Source organism: Diabrotica virgifera, chromosome 9, assembly GCF_917563875.1.
Source record: "Diabrotica virgifera virgifera chromosome 9, PGI_DIABVI_V3a".
NCBI classification, from domain to species: Eukaryota; Metazoa; Arthropoda; class Insecta; order Coleoptera; family Chrysomelidae; genus Diabrotica; species Diabrotica virgifera.
The window spans coordinates 154,294,865-154,310,126 of record NC_065451.1 but is presented as its reverse complement, the minus strand read 5'-3'; the positions used below and the strand labels follow the sequence as shown (position 1 = coordinate 154,310,126).

The following is a 15,262-nucleotide window of genomic DNA, read 5'->3' as shown; positions in this document are numbered from 1 at the left end:
TTATACAAAAATCAGTCTGGATTCGGTTGATTACTGACTTTTACATTGCGCCACTCTTATGTAATGTTCGTTAGCACAGTTTTCGATGTGTCATATCATTCTTATCTTGGATGGAAATGGAATTTGTTACAAAGTCTTTCATGTTTGTTGTCAGTAAATTAAAAGACATTTTAAAACACATATTATGGAACGATAATAATTTTTTTAAATCATATCTAATACAAAATTGAAAAATAACTCGGGTACAATCGAGAGCCACAAGTAATCCTTCAAAGAGCCGCATGTGGCTCGCGAGCCGCAGTTTGGCCACTCCTGAATATGACTTCACCAATTATATAAAATTTGCCAACTTTCTTCTATTTGCAGATGATTTAAAATTATTTCTTACAATAAAAAACGAACATTTAATACAGTACTTTAATACAGTACTGTCTCTATAACGAACACAGGTATTAAGAGGTTTTGCTTATAACGAGGTACACTAGATGTTCCATGAAATTTCTATTGAACTATACTGCCCTCCTAAGCCAAAATGACGTAACTAATTTTGCCATATTGGCGTAAATGGTTTTTTAATAGGGTGTTTATACCAATACACATCAAATTTACTAAGCGAAACAGGCGTATCTCGCATTTTTGAAGCGGTTTCATTCGAGATACGTCTGTTTCGCTTAGTAAATTTGATGCTTATTGGTATAAACAACCTATTAACCCTTAAACGCCCAAGGGTGGGTAAAAAATGCCCACCTAATGCGTATTCCCTTGTAACATATTTATTACGTGTTTAAAAATTTTAAAAAAATTATTTATTGTTAAAAAGACAGCCCTTTATCGAATGTTAATTTGGTTCTACCGATATTTTTGAAAATAAAAGTAGCATCTTGAGTTAAATATGGGTGGGCATAAAAAGTACACCTTTGGTAAAACTTGTTACTAAAGGTTTATATATAATTTCTCGTTGGCAGGAAGATAATCCATATAATTATCGACGTATAATTACATAATCTACATAATTATCCGCCAATGAGGAGGTTGAAAGGAAGAATGTGGGGAAAATCGACAAATCTGAATTGCTGGTTTTTACTGGTATGTTAATTTTAATGTACATTGTAATTTTGTTGTAAGGTTTGTAAATTGTTTATATTACTATTTTAGAAGATGCTGTGTTTATTAAGCATAAGATTCTTAAGTTTAATCCATTTCTAACAACTCTCAACAAATATATTAGCTATTTTCGAGGTGGACATTTTTTATCCACCCTTGGGCGTACATGGAACCTAAAAAAGGTTGGGCGTTTAAGGGTTAAAAAACCTTTTATGCAAATATGGCAAATTGAGTTACGTCATTTTGGCTTAGGAGGGCAGTATAACACCTCTATAACGAGGCATAATAACGAGGAAAAATGAAATCAAAGAATATGTTTCTTTACCCGTTTTTGGCGTGGTGATGGCTATAAATACAGTAATCCCTCGTTATCCGCGGACTCATCAACCGCGGTTTCACTTATCCACGGTTGCGATATCTCTTAAATATTTGTTTTATTATTTTTATATATTTTTTATAATTTCACCAGTCGCGTTAAATTACTCATGATACACCACTGGCGCTTGTTCTTAGTAGTAATAGAATAGAATAGAATACTTTATTGGTATAGCTTTACAGCTGCCATCATAAAGATGGATATACACGTCAGATATACAACACAATATAGTCACAGACACATAATCAAATACCTATACATACACTTAAATTTTAGATTTAACATAATGTACATTGATAAATATGAAAATTATTAATATTAGACAGAACTCATAACAGCAATCTAGTTGCTAAGTATTCTTCTACACTGTAGAATGCATGTTTACATAGTATACTTTTCACAACTCTTTTGAATTTCACCGGATGCAAAGATCTAACTTCATTTGGAAGATGATTATATAGCCTGACCCCCACATAATCTGTGGACTTCTCAAATTTGGATAGTTTGTGACCAACAGTAACAAACTGATTGGCATTCCTAGTTGAGTATGCATGTAAATCAGAATTTCTCTTGAATGAATGTAAATTATGCTTAATATACAATATGGATTTCAAGATATATATGGAAGGCAACGGTAAGATATTGTTATTAATGAAAACTTGCTTACAAGTATGCCCAAAAGGAATATTGAAGATAAGTCTAATAATTCTCTTCTGTTTAATAAACACTGTGTCTGATTTTGTGGAATTACCCCATAACGTAACATTATAAGTAAGGTGACAATAAACCAAAGAATAATATACATTAATGAGAGTTTTAATACTGAGTGTTCTCTTCAACTGTACTAAAGCATAGAATGAACAATTTAGTTTCTTATTAACATATTCAACGTGAACATCCCAACTCATAAACTGGTCCAAGAATACACCTAAAAATTTTATGTTTGGAATATTTACAATTTCAGGAATAGACACAACTGGCATATTTCGTTTGCATCTAAAATGTATATACGATGTTTTATCAATATTCAGTTGTAGCAAGTTTTGTGTACACCATGTTTGGAATAATCTGATAACCCTTGACACTCTATTTTGAAGCTCTACGTATGTATGTGCTGATACAATCACAGATGAGTCATCTGCGTACATTACAATGTGGTCATGAGTAATATGATCGGGTAGGTCATTAACAAAAATAAGAAATAGCAGTGGTCCCAACACAGATCCCTGCGGCACTCCTACATCTACACTGAAGATGTCTGACCTTTCCTTGTAATACTAGTACTAGTAATACTTAGTAGTAATACTAGTAATACTAGTAGTAATACTTAGTAGTAATAGATAGGTACTTTCTATGATATTCTTTACTGTGTGCTTAATCTGTATGTTCCATTGAAAAAAGTTTGTACAAAGAAATTTCCTGGTTGGTATTCTAGTGAACTTACACAATTAATACGTGACAAAAAGACTGCCCATTTAATTTACAAGAGTAACAGGTCTCCTGAGAATTATGCAGGTTTTAGTCAACTTAGAGCTCAGTGCAAAATTTTATCAAAAAATTGTTATGCTAATTATATACAATCAACTGAGATTTCGATCCAAGCTAATCCAAAAAATTTTTGGAAATTTGTAAACAGTAAGAAAGAAAATAATAGTATGCCTGTCTCAATGTCACTCAACAATACACTAGCCTCTAATGGCAACGATATTGCAAATTTATTTGCTAGCCATTTCTCTTCAGTTTTTAGTAATAAAACTCTTAAGCATAATGACAATTCAATACAGTCTAAGGTCTGTGTATCTTCCTATATTATACCAATTTCAAAAATATACGAAAAACTTTCAACTCTTAATGTCAATAAGGGACCTGGACCAGATGGTATTTCTCCCATTTTTCTTAAACGATTCTCTTTTATTCTGTCTCGGCCGCTTTATCATATTTTTAATAAATCCCTTCAGTTGGGGGAATTTCCTGACTTTTGGAAACTATCCTACGTCACTCCAATTTACAAAGCAGGTAATAAAGCTGACATAACGAATTATCGTCCTATTTCTATTCTCGGCACAATTCCCAAGGTATTTGAGAGTATTGTTACTGATTACCTTAATTATGACTGCTCTTGGATACTAAATTCTCAACAGTTCGGATTTTCTTGTGGTAAATCAGCTGAACTTAGTTTGCTGCTTTATGTTGATACCTTGTCTGAAGCTTTGGAGAGGGGGTTGCAGATTGATTCAGTGTATACTGACTTCTCCAAGGCTTTTGATAGGGTGAACCATGATCTTTTGTTACATAAGCTCAAATTATATGGCATAGAAGGTTCTGTGTTGAAGTGGTTGGGCAGTTACCTAACAAATAGAACTCAGCAGGTTAGGGTTAATCATCATTACTCCAACACTTTTCTACCCACATAACAATTTCATGTTCTTAGTAGATTCATAGAACATACTTTTCAGAAAAAGTATATACTAAGAATATGCGTAATTACCATTGCGAATGTGCAGAGCACATACTGAGTATATACTACATTACAGTACTTAAACGTTCTATGTATATACTTAGAATGTACTACCGCACTTCTTCTCAGTATATACCAAGAATATACTTTTTAGGATATTCTAAGAAGGTGCTATAAACCTTCTATTTATATACTTAGAATGTACTACCTCACATCTTTTAGTATATAGGAAGAATGTACTTTTTAGTATATGGGAAGAATATTACAAGGAAGTGCTATATTGCTCAGAAGCATGTTTTCAGCATCACCGAATCTCATCCTAGGTTCTACTTTCTACTAAATTTACATATTACATATATGAGAATGTAGTTAGTACATTCTACAATATTACTTAAAAAGTAAATATAAAATATTATATAAATTTTAGTTAGTTATATCAATATTATATAGGTAAGTAGGTATATATATTTAGTTATTATGTGCATATAAAAATAAAAATGCTGAATATATAAATTTATATATTCATATTCATATACCTATCGTACCCAAATAAATATTATGTAACATATGTATGTAAATAACTAAAATTTATATGTTGCTTATATGTACCTATATACATACTTACTATTTAAGTAATATTGAAGTACCAAAATGAATTTTTTATTTGTAAGTTGACCGCAAACAAAATAAAACGTTTAATTATGCATGTTCCTATTCCTGGTTGAAATACTTGGTCTTCCTCACAACACAGCATAGACATTGTTAGTGTTAAGTGTAGACACAAATGCCAAATGCCTATTCAGTAACTATTTTCATATTTTGTATTTTTCCTTTGTTCCCAACCCCCTACCCGCTAACCCCTATGCAGGTATGCAGCGGTCGTTTCCGCTTTGTTTGTGCCGGTTGTGGGTTTTGGCTCAGCCACACAGCTTACCTGAATGTCAATTCCATGTAAAAATAAAATTCTTCATAAGAATACTCAATAAACTTAATCAAAATAGTAAATGCATTTCAGTTATGAAAGCGAAATGACAATTTCTCCTTTTTCGTTAATACAATTAATTCTTAAACATTTTTACCATACAATTAAAACAATTTTAAATAATGAATTCGGTAGTTTAATTAATAGTACCTACATACATAAATTTTTAAATTTCATTAATTATCCTTAACGAAATTGATAATCTATAGGCTAACATTATTCTTCCTATACATACATATATATTATTTTTAAGATATTTTAAAAGTATCTACTTATAAGTATGTGTTAAGTATGTACTTATAAGTATGTGCTAAGAATATTCGGTAAAAGTATATTCTGAGAATAGTATCTACTTATAAGTATGTGTTAAGAATGTACTTATAAGTATGTGCTAAGAATATTCGGTAAAGGTACATTCTAAGAATAAACTTTTACGAATATTCCGAGTTACTACGTACACGAATGTACTCAGTATATTCGGTACGAGAATATACTTTAAAGTATGTGCAAAGAACATGAAATTTAGAATGTTTTTTAAGGTACATGCTATGCTTGTACTACGCATATACTAAAAAGAATATACTCTGACGAATGTTGGTAGTATATGCTTAGAACATGATACGAACATCATTGTTATGTGGGTAGTAACCTCTGGTGTATACCCTATTCTACGAACATACGCCTGTTTTGGGTTACTTCGGCAACGAATATTTTACTGTGCAAAATAAGAAGAACGAAAGTAAATTGCAAATTACATTGTTGTTTATTGGAATAATTATTGGCGCCATTTACTTTCGTACTTCTTATGTTGCACAGTAAAATATTCGTTGTCGAAGTAATCCAAAACAGGCGTATGTTCGGGGAATGACCCATACCTCAGGCCTCTCATTTGGGTCCACTTTTGTTTAACCTGTATATTAACGACATCGTCACCTGCTTCTCTAACACTTCTGCTCTCTTATTCGCTGATGATCTTAAATGTTATCAAATCATTAATACTCAAGATGATGCAATATCATTGCAATCAGATTTAGATAATTTAGCCAACTGGTGTCTTGATAATGGGATGGATTTGAATGTCAACAAGTGTCACATTATCCGGTTTTGTCGGAATCATCATTTATCAGTATTTAATTATACCATAAATGATCAATTATTGGATACGGTAGACGCAATTAAAGATTTAGGTGTTGTTCTTGATTCCTCTCTGAGCTTTAACCATCACATCAACAATATTACTCAAAGATCCATGAAAATGCTTGGCTTTGTTAAAAGGACAACTCGTGATTTCATGAACGTGTTCGCTATTAAAATGCTCTATTGTTCTTTAGTCAGGATGCACCTTGACTACTGTTCTCCAGTTTGGTCCCCACATTATTTACACCTCAAGAACAAACTTGATAGTGTTCAACATAATTTTCTTAGATATATTGGGTTCAAAAAACACATCAATTATAATTATACAGATATGGAACGATTTTTGAATATCTCTTCTCTGGATGTCGGTAGGAAGCATAAAGATCTTACAGTATTGTTTAATATTATCAATGGCATATACTACTGCCCTGAACTCCTTGCTAAAATATTGTTGTTTGTTCCACCACGATCAACAAGACAAATTCAAACCTTTCATATTTCTTTTCATAGATATAATTACTCATATTTTACGTTTGTTCCTAGAACACTAAGACTTGCTAACTCCCTAGGTGACCTTTTACTTTTTGGTAACTCTGTTGATGTTTTTAAGAACCATTTAACCAAATTAAATATTTAGCAATGCCATAACCTTGTTATTTGTTAGTAATTAATGTTTTGTAATTATTTTTCTTTGTCATGTCTTTTTAAATGTTTTGTACTCTCTCATTTTATTCTTATATATTCAACACTGTAATTATCAATATCTTATTAATGTATTACCGAATTGGGCTTGCCCGTATAAATAAATAAATAAATAAATAAATACTATGACAATTAATTTATAGTTCTGAAGGTTTAAAATACTGGCAAATGTAGACGCTGATCTCAGCGTCTTTATTTTTGTTGATATGATTACACTATTTCACAGATATGCAATTTCATCATATTTCTTTCTATGTACTAATATACCGAATATACGTATCGAAATTGGGATTATATGTCATATCCTTTGTTGGATCGTGGATCCCTCGCTAACCACGGTTTCACCAACTGCACCTTTCTCTTCGGAACGTAACCCCCGCGGTTGAAGAGGGATTACTGTACCCCCAACTGCCTGTATACAAAAATGCCCAACATCTGTGTGCTAACCAAGGCCAGTGCTGTAATAAATTCCACCGCCTGTAATAAACTTCTTCCTTCCTATTTATCTATCGACCAATATTCAATATTGTAGGAAATTTACAATTTTCGATGGCCAAGTTTCATTGTTGAAGTCGACCATCAACACCTAATAAACTATGTAAGAGGCATCAAAACATTTCAGTAGTGGTGGTATGCACAATATTATTGTTGTCTGATATAACGAGATTTGCTTATAATGAGGTAATTAATACGCCATTTCAGTTATTGTTATAGAGGGAGTCTACTGTATAATTGCACAACCTTTTGAATTGTAAACATACATACCATGTTCACTGCTTTGACTTCCTTTAGCAGTAGGCTCTAGTTTTATATTATTAACATCACTATGAAAATGCTGGAATGGTTCTAAACCATCTTGGTATTGTTCAAATGACATATCTTCAACTGATATTTGTTTTAATTTGGCCCAAACTAATATCACAATCACCATCTCCATAGTCTTGAACATATTCAGGCTTGACAACAATACTATTCTCAACAACCTCAACCTTGATATTTTTTACTGTATCTTCATTTTCCTCTTTGCTTTCCATATTATTCAGGAATTCCAAATTTTATGTTTACTAATAAAATAATCTGAAAACGAATGGTTTAAATTAATTTGTGCATATTAATGAATACAGTTGATATTCCTCATATTAATGTGCATTACTTTATTTTTTTGTTTAATAATCCAAACCAACTAAAAGGTAAATATGGACATCCAAATTAATTGGGCAAATAACCATATAGTATTACTTTTAATAAATGCATATAAAACAAATTATTTAATGGTCTTTTTATTAGTTAATCTACATTTTCCTGTTTTTGAAATAAGTTTTATAAAAATATGTCATTTATTTACTACATTTATAACAAAATATAAACAAAAATGTCATTCCACATGATTTATACAAGAATCTACAGGTCGAGCAAGTCTCGTAAATTTCACGATTGCGAGCCACGCTTCACGCAACCGTGTTTGCGTACTTGTGTTTCGAGTTGCGTGGTCGTGCAGAGTTATATTTACCAATTCGCGCAATCGTACTTGAGACGCTGTGTCAGGTGAGGTGTTTGAAAATTTGTGTAACTTGATCACAGTATGTCATGTACTGTGTAACTTGATTGCTTGATTCTGTGGTGTGAAGGTGGTTAAACTTTTGTTTTATTTTTTTTTTGTTTTGTTTGTTTTTGTTGTTGCGAATATATCGCAGAAAGTTTTTAGATGAAGTAATTGTATGATGAAGATAACACAGAAAATACAAGAGGGCAGCATACTTTGCAAAACAACTGTTACAATTTGAAATCAACAATTTGTTAAGTTGTTGTCTTGCAGAGGAATATTTATAATCAATGCTTGCAGGTAAAAAAAGTGACTTTTTAAAAAATTATATCTTGGAAACTAAAAATTATTTTTATTTATAATTGAAACATGTAAAAGTATAGTACTCTCAAAAAAATTTCAGCCAAAAATATTCATTTTTGTAGAGTTGACTGCAATTTTTCGACAACAGCCCTTTTTTGCCGTGAGCAGCATAACAAGTCCAGTCTCATCTGAAATCAAAGTTTCTTGTAGTTTATACCTCTGGCTAGTGAATCAACAAAGGATTTTTTATTAGATGAGGTCATTTTTGTTTTATAAAAAAAACTACTTTAAAAATGAGAAAAATTGGGGTCAAAAATGTGTTTAAACTTATGTAAAATCTTCAAATTTCATTTTTTTTAAATTCCTTCGTTCATATTCTAGCCAGAGGTATAAACTACAAGAAACTTTTTGATTTCAGATGAGACTGGACTTAGTTATGCTGCCAACGCAAAAAAACTTAAACTCTACAAAAATGAATATTTTTGGCTGAAACTTTTTTTGAGACTACCTTAAGTACTATACTTTTACATGTTCCAATTATAAATAAAAATAAATTTTAGTTTTCGAGATATAATTTTTTTAAAAAGTCACTTTTTTTACCCACAAGACCCCTTAAAAAAATGTTTGGAAGAATATGTTTGATGGCCAAGATGCATACATATATTTAGAAGGAAAGTTCCTGATTTCTGTAGTATAATACATAATACCGAAGAGGAAGTAGCCCTAAGCGCCGGACTCCACTTACGATTTGTAGTTGTGAAGATTGAACACATTCTTTCAAATAGAAGTCAATCCATGATTATTTAGTCACAAATGGATTGACTTGTATTTGAAACAATGTGTTCAATCTTCCTGATTACAAATCGCAAGTGGAGTGCGGCGGTAATAACACCAAAATATTCCATATAGGTCCATAGAAGGTACACAGACATTGAAAAATTCCTGGAATATCCTTGAAAACATGTTCCCTGAGAACATCCCAGGAAAATCCTGTGTCAGCATTTTAAACATTACCTGAATGTCTTATTGGAACATTCCATGAATGTCCACGAATGTTCTCTGGACATTCAAAATATATTTTGTAGACATTCCCTGGATATACCAGAAATACAGTGATGAGCGCTCTAATAACCGGCAAAATAGCACAAAAGATGTATTAAGTAGTGAGATAAAAAGACATGAAACTAGTCGAGCTGGGAAATTTAGCGATATTAACTTATACATTTAGATTGTATTGATTGTGTACCACCTTCAGACGTATCAGACGAGTTTGGAAACTACCACTGTCACAGTGACAGTTTTAGTTGACATACTCCTCCGATATGTGTAAAGGTGGGATCAATATAACGTAAATTTAAAGGTTAATTTCGCTAAATTTCCCAGCTCGACTAGTTTCATTTCTTTTTATCTCACAACTAAATATTTTGCCGGTTATTAGGGCACTCATCACTGTACATCCTTGCTGATGTGACAATACCTCCTATCTGTTTTTTCATGAGTTTTGTATGAGAGATGGAAAAACATGTTTTAAGGTCACCTCCTGTGTTCATATGTAAGTTTTGACTTGTTTTGTAGTTCATAGATAGTTTAATTTACTACAAAACAAGTCAAAAAATATCATATGAAAACAGGAGGTGACCCTAAGACAAGTTTTTAGTCTCTCTTACAAAACTCATGAAAAAACAGATAGGATGTATTATTACATCACTGACGATATGTGGCCATACCAAATAATACATCCTTGATAAATATAAACATTTTTATTGAACAAAATCTTTTCATACATTTTTTTAATGCAATTTACTGATATTCCTAAATATTTCAAAAAAATGTGTCACATTTGCTTTGTAAACCTTTCTTTTGCCTTTCGTAGCCACATATTCCGTTTCCTTCCTGGTTTTTTTGTAGACCACTTCTCTCAGCTGATTCTAAAAAAAAATAAAATAAATGGTAATTTTTCTATCCTTTACAATTAACAATCAGAAGAAATATTATTTACAGATAATGATATGTATAATAATAATAGGTTTGTTCTAGCATCAGTTTGAAACCATCAGCGAATAGTGGACCAGCGCGAGTAGAGGGGATCGCACTGGTGACTGTATTATGTTCTTTTACTGACCAACTGTTTGCTGATGGTTTTTGACTAGTTTGACCGTTTGCTAGAACAAACCTAATAATAATGAATATTTTGTATTTTGACAATGACATCTGATGTGGAAGTCAAAACATTAATAAAATTATTTTTTCAAGTTAACTTTCACATGCGCGTCTTAAAATTTAATACTTATATCATAAATAACTATTAAAACTATCTTAAGAGGAAACAGTATAGATCAACAGGTAGCGAAAATGTGTTCCAAGATTGCGGCTGTAATTTTGAATATTTTTCAAGATATTTGGCACACATATTCGTAATATAATAAAGAATGGCGGTACAGAGCCCAATTTGAAAAATATATTAATATGTGGAAATTACTCTGTAATTAAATACAATATAAAAAAAAACGAGCTTGTACCGCCATTAAGAAGAACAAAAAAATACACTTTTTTCAAATACAACTTTTTTATCCGATTTTGTGTTATTTTGGAACTACTAAAATTTTTTATTTTATTAGTAGTTCCAAAATTACACAAAATCTAGGCATCGGATAAAAAAGTTTATTTGAAGAAAGTGTATTTTTTTGTTCTTCTTAATGGCGGTACAGGCTCATTTTTTAAATATTGTATAATTACAGAGTAATTTCCACATATTAATATATTTTTCAAATTGGGCTCTGTACCGCCATTCTTTATTATTTTACGAATACGTGTGCCAAATGCCTCGAAAAAATATTCAAAATTACAGTGACAATCTTGGAACACGTTTTGGCTACCTGTTTATCGCTACTGTATTACCTTAAAACATTGCAATTTGCTAAACCAGTATATTTTACTCTACTACTACTCTACTAGCTACCTCATTTTCCACTGTTTCTAAAGACTTGTTTACATGGGTAGAGTTTTGAGGAGAGTAGAGTAGTGGTAGTACTCTACCAAAAATGGCTTGATACCATTCACGTGAGGAGAGTACAAGTATAGTACTGATGCTAGTATAGTGAAACCGATTTTTGTATTTTTAAACACTCTTGATTATAAGTGCACCTTAAATTCTTAATTTTTTGCTTAAGCTTGTTTACTCCAAAGCCCCCTTTGCCATTCTTTCGACGATTTCATCCTCCGCAGCTTGCTGCAAACTTTTATTTCTGTAGTATACACTACCTAAATTCCATAAACACTGGTATTCGCCGTATTATAGCTCTACAAGTTTTAAAGTTTCATCTTCGGTGAACTTCATTTTCACTATTTACACAAAACACAATTCCAGCCAGAATGACAGCGCCCCCATGTACTCTCCTACCTACTCTATTCTGCCATAATTGAGCGTGTTCCATGGGTAGAGTGTGCAGCCGAGTAGACATTTTGGCAGTAGTGGTGGTCATAGAGTAGTTACTTTGCCATAGGTTGCTAGTCACTCTACTTTAACTCCAACTATACACTCTACCAGCTATTCTACTGTGCTGAGCATTTTTACAGGTAGAGTTACTCTACTCTATCAAGTACTTGCATCATTACTCTACCCGTGTAAACAAGTCTTAAATCTACTGAATGAAAATCTACTTAATCTTAATCTACTCTTAATGAAAAATGTCTAAAATCATTTACCCACCTAGTATTATTGTAGAATTTAAGACAGTCCAGTGCCTTATAAATAATTTCAATATGAATATTTTTCCCTTTAATTCTCCTTTGATACCACTCCATTTTAGATTTTGGGGAACTTATTTCATTGTGTTTATAGACCATATTTATTGAAGGAACCCAATCTGGAGATTGTTATTATCTATTAAGTCGGCTGGTTTTCCTATAAGATTAAAATGTTAACATCTTCAAAAATCGTTACTGTTGTAATTGTAACTTACCAGATATAAAATGATTACAGCAGACAGGACAGGAAAATTTTCATTGTACATTGAAAAGTTTCATTTTCAAACCTGTACATTGTATTGCATTTAACCATTGTTGTCTCTCAGATACCTTATTTAGTTCAGTTTAAAAGTGAACTTTATCTTGACTTTATCACATTTCACACTTCAAAACACAACACCAATGAAGCATATTATCTTTCTAAATTAATACTTCCAGAGAAAATGTTAAATTAATCTTTGTACAACACAAAATTACAAAGAAATACAACTAAAATTATCTAAAACTCATTAAGAACAGATAGAATAAGATTTATCTTTTACACCCAGTAGCCATATTGACATATTGATTTAATTTTGAAAACGATTATATTTAAATTTGGTAAATATAACTCCGTACGACCACGCAACTTGAAACACAAGTACGCAAACACGGTTGCGTGAAGCGTGGCTCGCAATCGTGAAATTTACGAGACTTGCTCGACCTGTAGATTCTTGTATGATTTATATAAAATGTTCTATGAAATTCTCTACCTCACCCTATTACGTATATCCGGAACACATTTGGCAATAGCGCGTAGAGGTCCTATAGAAATATCGGTTTGTGGTTGTTTACATTTTCATTCTGTAGCTTTGACTGCGCAGGACATCCTGGGTATACCCAGGAGCCAGGAGGGAGAACAAAATTGAGCGTTCGCGGAGCTCAAATCTTTCCCTCTGAACACCCTCCGGATTTTTAATTCGGTGTTCGCGCATTACAGAAAAAAGATCCTGAACGTGTCCGGGATACGCTCTCGACGTCCGAGGATTTTGTTTCGGATTTTAAGTTCGCACAGACGCACAAGATATTTGGGAAGAATTTCTTGACATTAGAGAGTTATCAAGTAACCCTAGGAGAATACGGTAACGCTATTTTACTGTATACTTTACATGTTATTTATAACGTTACCGTATTCTCATAGAGTTACTTGATAACTCTCGATTCTGTTCTTACTCCTTCCAGTCCTAAAATATTGTTATTAAGGTGTTTTCGTGGAGCACATCCTGAATGTATTCTGAACTTAACCCGGATACAAATATATGCGCAAGCGTGTCTCCGAATATATTCTGAATTTGTTTCTGCACGAACAATTTCCGGATGTTTTTTGGGTTGCCTATGCCAATTGCCTAACCTTATTCTTTTATCTTTATCTACGCTAGGACAAACAACACTCCAAAACAGGAAAAGTAATTTTACATAATATTGTGGAAATGAGATCTTTCATACTTATTTGCCAAATCTACAGCTAAGTCTCTACTTAATCTAAAATTCTGTATAAATTGTTAGTTATTAAATAGTTTCCCCACAAAAATGTTTCGCACAGTTTCCTCAAAAAAATTTGCATTTTTTGGAACATTTAAAAGTCCTACAATCTCTTCCAAATCTTCATCACTTGAACTGAGGTTCATCATCTAAAAAGTTTTTAAAAATAAGAAACTGAAATACATAATACAATTTAAAAAACCTTACCTTTTACAACATTTGTATGATAACACAACAATTCAAAATTTTAAACTTGTTAGGTTAGAAATACAATCTCGAATCTCTTAACAAAATAAATAAATTCGTCAAATCAACTTCTGCACATGTGCGGACAATAAATCCTCTCTTTAATCCCAGAACTTGTTGAACGCATTCCGAATACGTTCAGGACAAGTTGTTGCGCTCCGCGAACAGAGAACTTTTTATTCAGAGGAGGATTTTTCAACACCGCGAACAGCCAAAATTCTAATGCGCAAGCGTTCTTCCTCTGAACACGTTCAGGACGTGCTCCACGAAAACACCTGTCAGTGGTTCCCAACCTTTTTTCCATGATCGCCCCCTTAAGGCGCAGTCTCTCTTATGCGATTGTCGCATGCGTTCGACGCAAGCAGTAGTCGCAAGCAATTAACGCAGTGGTTGGGGTGGTCTCTCTTGTGCGTTTAGACGCATCAGATAGAACAGCTGATGAAAAGCGGGAATTTAAAAAATAATAGGTTAAAGGTTATGTTATATATTATCTGATAAAGGATAGCACCGATAACAGTAAAATTGCTTCATAGTAATTTATAATACTATTTTTAATAATTTATAATTATAGTAATACTTAGTAATTAATAATAATAGGAATATTTAGTAATTTATAATAATAGTAATCCTTAATAATTAATAATATTCATTAGTCATTTATAATAATAGTAATATTTAGTAATTTATAATTAGTAGGTAGTAGTAATAGTAATAACGTTTATTGATGAATATACTGGATGAATATACCCCTCTATATTTATCAATCAACGGTAATAGTAAGTAGTAATTAATTTAGTGATAATAATAATGGGGTATCTACAGAGACAGGTATATCTTCACATATTAAAAGAGCAAGAATTGGAGGAGAACATTTTAAAAATGATGCTCTCATATGAAGGTAAACCAAAAAAGAGTAAAACTGATGAAATGTATGTGAATAGGGTTGAAGAAGGATACCAAACCAATTTAATAAGTAAATTGGTTGATAATGAGACCAAGTTTCATAGTTTCTTTCGCGTGACGAAGAACCAGTTTCATTAATTTCTTGTTATGTGCTATTAAGGAAGACATAACGAAATCTCCTACAAGAATGGTAAAGAGAGTGATAACACCGGAAGAAAAACTTGGTGTCACATTAAAGTG

General features: G+C 32.1%; 1 long non-coding RNA gene across 1 annotated transcript; it reads right to left on the bottom strand.

Annotated features, from left to right (window-relative positions):
- Positions 1–10,350: 10,350 nt before the first annotated feature.
- On the bottom strand, positions 10,351–14,409 carry LOC126892272 (uncharacterized). Its single transcript, XR_007700753.1, has 4 exons — positions 14,081–14,409; positions 12,568–14,022; positions 12,315–12,509; positions 10,351–10,533 (listed from the first exon to the last, which is right to left on the bottom strand). It is a non-coding gene; the product is annotated as an uncharacterized LOC126892272 (long non-coding RNA).
- Between the last annotated feature and the right edge of the window lie 853 nt (positions 14,410–15,262).